This window comes from Arachis hypogaea, chromosome 13 (genome assembly GCF_003086295.3).
Source record: "Arachis hypogaea cultivar Tifrunner chromosome 13, arahy.Tifrunner.gnm2.J5K5, whole genome shotgun sequence".
NCBI lineage: Eukaryota > Viridiplantae > Streptophyta > Magnoliopsida > Fabales > Fabaceae > Arachis > Arachis hypogaea.
In genome coordinates, this window is record NC_092048.1 from 101287148 (window position 1) to 101293369 (window position 6222).

The window sequence follows — 6222 nt, forward strand, 5'->3', positions numbered from 1 at the left end:
AGACTAAGTTTGCTAAATTAGAGGTAATTTGTTCAGAGTTCTCTGTCTGTTGCTGAGTAGATGATGGAAAAGGTTTACTATTGTTAAACCTATTTCTTCCACCATTATTAAAGCCTTGTTGAGGCTTTTGATCCTTCCATGAGAAATTTAGATGATTTCTCCATGATGAATTATAGGTGTTTCCATAAGGTTCACCCATGTAATTTACCTCTGCTATTGCAGGGTTTTCAGGATCATAAGCTTCTTTTTCAGAAGATGCCTCTTGAGTACTGTTGGATGTAGCTTACATTCCATTCAGACTCTGAGAAATCATATTGACTTGCTGAGTCAATATTTTGTTCTGAGCCAATATGGCATTCAGAGTATCAATTTCAAGAACTCCCTTTTTTATAGGCGTCCCATTACTCACAGGATTCCTCTCAGAAGTGTACATGAACTGGTTATTAGCAACCATGTCAATGAGTTCTTGAGCTTCTGCAGGCGTTTTCTTTAGGTGAATGGATCCACCTGCAGAAGTATCCAATGACATCTTTGATAGCTCAGATAAACCATCATAGAATATATCCAGGATGGTCCATTCTGAAAGCATGTCAGAAGGACACTTTTTGGTCAGCTGCTTGTATCTTTCCCAAGCTTCATAGAGGGATTCACCTTCTTTCTGTCTAAAGGTTTGAACATCCACTCTAAGCTTGCTCAGCTTTTGAGGAGGAAAGAACTTGGCTAAGAAAGCCGTGACCAGCTTATCCCAAGAGTTCAGGCTGTCTTTGGGTTGAGAGTCTAACCACACTCTAGCTCTGTCTCTTACAGCAAAAGGGAAAAGCATGAGCCTGTAGACTTCAGGATCTACTCCATTAGTCTTAACAGTATCACAGATCTACAAGAATTCAGTTAAGAACTGAAAAGGAGCTTCAGATGGAAGTCCATGAAACTTACAGTTCTGCTGCATCAGAGAAACTAGCTGAGGTTTCAGCTCAAAATTGTTTGCTCCAATAGCAGGAATGGAGATGCTTCTTCCATGTAAATTGGAATTTGGTGCAGTAAAGTCACCAAGCATCCTCCTTGCATTATTATTATTTTCGGCTGCCATCTCCTCTTTCTGTTTGAAAATTTCTGAGAGGTTATCTCTGGATTGTTGTAATTTAGCTTCTCTTAGTTTCCTTTTCAGAGTCCTTTCAGGTTCTGGATCTGTTTCAACAAGAATATTCTTGTCCTTGCTCCTGCTCATATGACAAAGAAGAGGGCACAGAAAAAATAATAATAATAATAATAATAATAGGGATCCTTTATACCACAGTATAGAGGTCCTTGTGTGAGTGGAAGAAAAGAAGAAGAAAATCTGAACTCAGAGAGAGAGAGGGAGTTCGGATTTTTGGTGAGTGATGTGAGAAAAAGACGTTAGTGGATGAATAAATAAATAGAATAAGATGAGAGAGGAAAAATTTCGAAAATAATTGTTTTTGAAAAAGAGTTAGTGATTTTTGAAAATAGTTTTTGAAAAAGGTTAGTAGTTTTTCGAAAATAGAAATCAAAAATTAAAGTAGTTAGTTAATTGAAAAGAAATTTTGAAAAAGAGGGAAGATATTTTCAAAAATTAGAGAGAGAGAGTTAGTTAGGTGGTTTTGAAAAAGATAGGAAACAAACAAAGAGTTAGTTAGTTAGTTGAAACAAATTTGAAAATCAAGTTTGAAAAGATAAGAAGATAGGAAGTTAGAAAAGATATTTTAAAATCCACTTTTTGAAAAAGATATGATTTTGAAAAAGATAAGATAAAAAGATATTTTTGAAAAGATATGATTGAAATTAATTTTGAAAAAGATTTGATTTTTAAAATCACAATTAATGACTTGATTCACAAGAAATCACAAAATATGATTCTAGAACTCAAAGTTTGAATCTTTCTTAACAAGCAAGTAACAAACTTGAAATTTTTGAATCAAAACATTAATTGATGATGTTATTTTCGAAAATATGATATAAAATTAAGAAAAAGATTTTGAAAAATATTTTTTTTTTGAAATTTTCGAAAATAGATAAGAAAAATGAAAAAGATTTGATTTTTGAAAAAGATTTTGAAAAATATAAGATTTTTAAATTGAAAATTTGATTTGACTCATAAAAACAACTAGATTTTAAAAAGTTTTGAAAAAGTCAACTCAAATTTTCGAAATTTATGAGTGAAAAAGGGAAAGATATTTTTTTGATTTTTAAATTTTTAATGATGAGAGGGAAAAACATGAAAAAGACTCAATGCATGAAAATTTTGGATAAAAATAATGAATGCATGCAAGAATGCTATGAATGTCAAGATGAACACCAAGAACACTATGAAGATCATGATGAATATCAAGAACTTATTTTTGAAAATTTTATATGCAAAGAAAACATGCAAGACACCAAACTTAGAAATCTTTCATGTTTAGACACTATGAATGCAAAAATGCACATGAAAAACAAGAAAAGATGCAAAACAAGAAAACATCAAGATCAAACAAGAAGACTTACCAAGAACAACTTGAAGATCATGAAGAACACTATGAATGCATGAATTTTTTTTTCGAAAAATGCAGGATGCATATGCAATTGACACCAAACTTTCAACTTGACTCAAGACTCAAACAAAAAACATGACATATTTTTTTGATTTTTATGATTTTATGATTTTTTTGGATTTTTCGAAAATTATTTGAAAAATAAAAATAAGGATTCCAAAATTTTTAATATGAATTCCAGGAATCTTGCAATCTTAGTCTAAAGCTCCAATCTGAGGGTTAGACATGGCTTGATAGCCAGTCAAGCTTTAGCATGAATATGAGAGTAATTCATTCAATTTTAGGCCAAAACCTCAGTCCAAAAGAATTTAGACATGGTTTTATAGCAAGCCATGCTTCAACATGCTTCATGAAACTCTAGAATTCATTCTTAAAAATTCTGAAGAAAAATATATTTTTGAAAAGATTTATTTTTTTTTGAAAACAAATTTTTTTTTTCGAAAACAAAGGAGAAAATTTTTGAAAAATTTTTTGAAAATAAAACAAAAAGAAAATTACCTAATCTGAGCAACAAGATGAACCGTCAGTTGTCCAAACTCGAACAATCCCTGGCAACGGCGCCAAAAACATGGTGCACGAAATTGTGATCTCAGGCAACGGCGTCAAAAACTCTGTACGCACGTCTTAATAAATCATTTTTCATTCACAACTTCGATACAACTAACCAGCAAGTGCACTGGGTCGTCCAAGTAATAAACCTTACGTGAGTAAGGGTCGATGCCACGGAGATTGTTGGTATGAAGCAAGCTATGGTCACCTTGTAAATCTCAGTCAGGCGGATATCAAAAGGTTATGGAGTTTTCGAATTTAAATAATAAATAGATAGAAAATAAGGATAGAAACACTTATGTATATCATTGGTGAGAATTTCAGATAAGTGTATAGAGATGCTTTCGTTCCTCTGAACCTCTGCTTTCCTGCTGTCTTCATCCAATCAGTCTTACTCCTTTCCATGGCTGGCTTTATGTAAGGACATCACCGTTGTCAATGGCTACTTTTTATCCTCTCTGGAAAATGGTCCGATGCGCTGTCACTGCATGGCTAATCGTCTGGAGGCATCACCCTTGTCACTGGCTGCATCCCATCCTCTTGTGAAAATGGTCCAAATGCTCTGTCACAGCATGGCTAATCATCTGAGGTTCTCGATCATACTGGAATAGGATTCACCCTCCTTTTGCGTCTGTCACTACGGCCAGCAGTCGCGAGTTTAAAGTTTGTCACAGTCATTCAATCCCAGAGTCCTACTCGGAATACCACAGACAAGGTTTAGACTTTCCGGACTCTCATGAATGCCGCCATCAATCTAGCTTATACCACGAGAATTCTGATTAAGAGATCCAAGAGATACTCATTCAATCTAAGGTAGAACGGAAGTGGTTGTCAGGCACGCGTTCATAGGGAATGATGATGATTGTCACGTTCATCACATTCAGGTTGAAGTGCGAATGAATATCTTAGAAGCGGAACAAGTTGAATTGAATAGAAAAACAGTAGTACTTTGCATTAATCTTTGAGGAACAGCAGAGCTCCACACCTTAATCTATGGAGTGTAGAAACTCTACCGTTGAAAATACATAAGTGAAAGGTTCAGGCATGGCCGAGAGGCCAGCCCCTAAAACGTGATCAAAGATGATCCGAAGATCATAAGATGTCTAATACAATAGTAAAAAGTCCTATTTATACTAAACTAGTTACTAGGGTTTACAGAAGTAAGTAATTGATGCATAAATCCACTTCCGGGGCCCACTTGGTGTGTGCTTGGGCTGAGCTTGAAGTCTACACGTGGAGAGGTCATTCTTGGAGTTGAACGCCAGCTTTTGTGCCATTTTGGGCGTTGAACTCTACTTTGCAACTTGTTTCTGGCGCTGGACGCCAAAATTGGGCAGAGAGCTGGCATTGAACGCCAGTTTGCGTCGTCTAACGTATGGACTATTATATATTACTGGAAAGCCCTGGATGTCTACTTTCCAACGCAATTAGAAGCGCGCCCTTTTGAGTTCTGTAGCTCTAGAAAATCCACTTTGAGTGCAGGGAGGTCAGAATCCAACAGCATCAGTAGTCCTTCTTCAACCTCTGAATCTGATTTTTGCTCAAGTCCCTCAATTTTAGCCAGAAAATATCTGAAATCATAGAAAAACACACAAACTCATAGTAAAGTCCAGAAATGTGAATTTAACATAAAAACTATTGAAAACATCCCTAAAAGTAACCAGATTCTACTAAAAACATACTAAAAACAATGCCAAAAAGCGTATAAATTATCCGCTCATCACATGGCTTAATAGCCAGCCAGCTTTAGGATATAAATCAGGCATGCAACAGCTGATATTCAAATTAACTTGCCTCTATGCTGATGGTTGGAAGCCCCTATCCAAAAGAATTAGACATGGCTTTACAGCCAGCCAGGCTCCAACATTTTTCATGAAACTCTAGAATTCATTCTTAAAAATTCTAAAATAATTTTCGAAAATAGATGAGAAATTTTTGAAAGATTTTTGAAAATTTTTTTTGAAAATAAAACAAAAATAAAATTACCTAATCTGAGCAACAAGATGAACCGTCAGTTGTCCAAACTCGAACAATCCCCGGCAACGGCGCCAAAAACTTGGTATGCGAAATTGTTACTCTGAGGTTGTAAAATTTGTTGTTCGTTCTCTCCCTGGCAATGGCGCTAATAACTGGTGCACAATACCATGGTCCAGACATAACTTCACAACTTCGCACAACTAACCAGCAAGTGCACTGGGTCGTCCAAGTAATAAAACCTTACGTGAGTAAGGGTCGATCCCACGGAGATTGTCGGTATGAAGCAAGCTATGGTCACCTTGTAAATCTCAGTCAGGCGGATATCAAATGGTTATGGAGTTTTCGAAAATAAATAATAAATAAATAGAAAATAAAGATAGAAACACTTATGTAATTCATTGGTGGGAATTTTAGATAAGCGTATGGAGATGCTTTTGTTCCTCTGAATCTCTGCTTTCCCGCTGTCTTCATCCAATCAGTCTTACTCCTTTCCATGGCAAGCTTTCTGTAAGGGCATCACCGTTGTCAATGGCTACATCCCATCCTCTCTGTGAAAATGGTCCAAATGCTCTGTCACGGCATGACTAATCATCTAGAGGTTCTCGATCATACTGGAATAGGATTTACTATCCTTTTGCGTCTGTCACTACGCCCAGCACTCGCGAGTTTGAAGTTCGTCACAGCCATCCCTTCCCAGATCCTACTCGGAATACCACAGACAAGGTTTAGACTTTCCGGATCTCAGGAATGGCCATCCATGGGTTCTAACTTATACCACAAAGATACTAATAACTCGGACTCGGTCCCCTGTATTAGATATCTAAGAGATACTCATTCTAACTTGGTTGCATGTAGAACGGAAGTGTTTGTCAGGCACACGTTCATAAGTGAGAATGATGATGAGCATCACATAATCATCAAATTTATCATGTTCTTAGGTGCGAATGGATATCTTAGAAGCGGAATAAGTTGAATTGAATAGAAAACAGTAGTACTTTGCATTAAATCATAAGGAACAGCAGAGCTCTACACCTTAATCTATAGTGTGTAGAAACTCTACCGTTGAAAATACATAAGTGATAAGGTCCAGGAATGGCCGAATGGCCAGCCCCCAAAACGTGATCACAGGATCAACAATACAATCCAG

At 36.1% G+C, this 6222-nt stretch overlaps 1 non-coding gene across 1 annotated transcript; it reads left to right on the forward strand.

Moving 5' to 3' along the window:
* Positions 1-583: 583 nt before the first annotated feature.
* LOC112739113 (small nucleolar RNA R71) lies at positions 584-691 on the forward strand. Its single transcript, XR_003170053.1, has one exon. It is a non-coding gene; the product is annotated as a small nucleolar RNA R71 (small nucleolar RNA).
* The last annotated feature ends 5531 nt before the right edge of the window (positions 692-6222 follow it).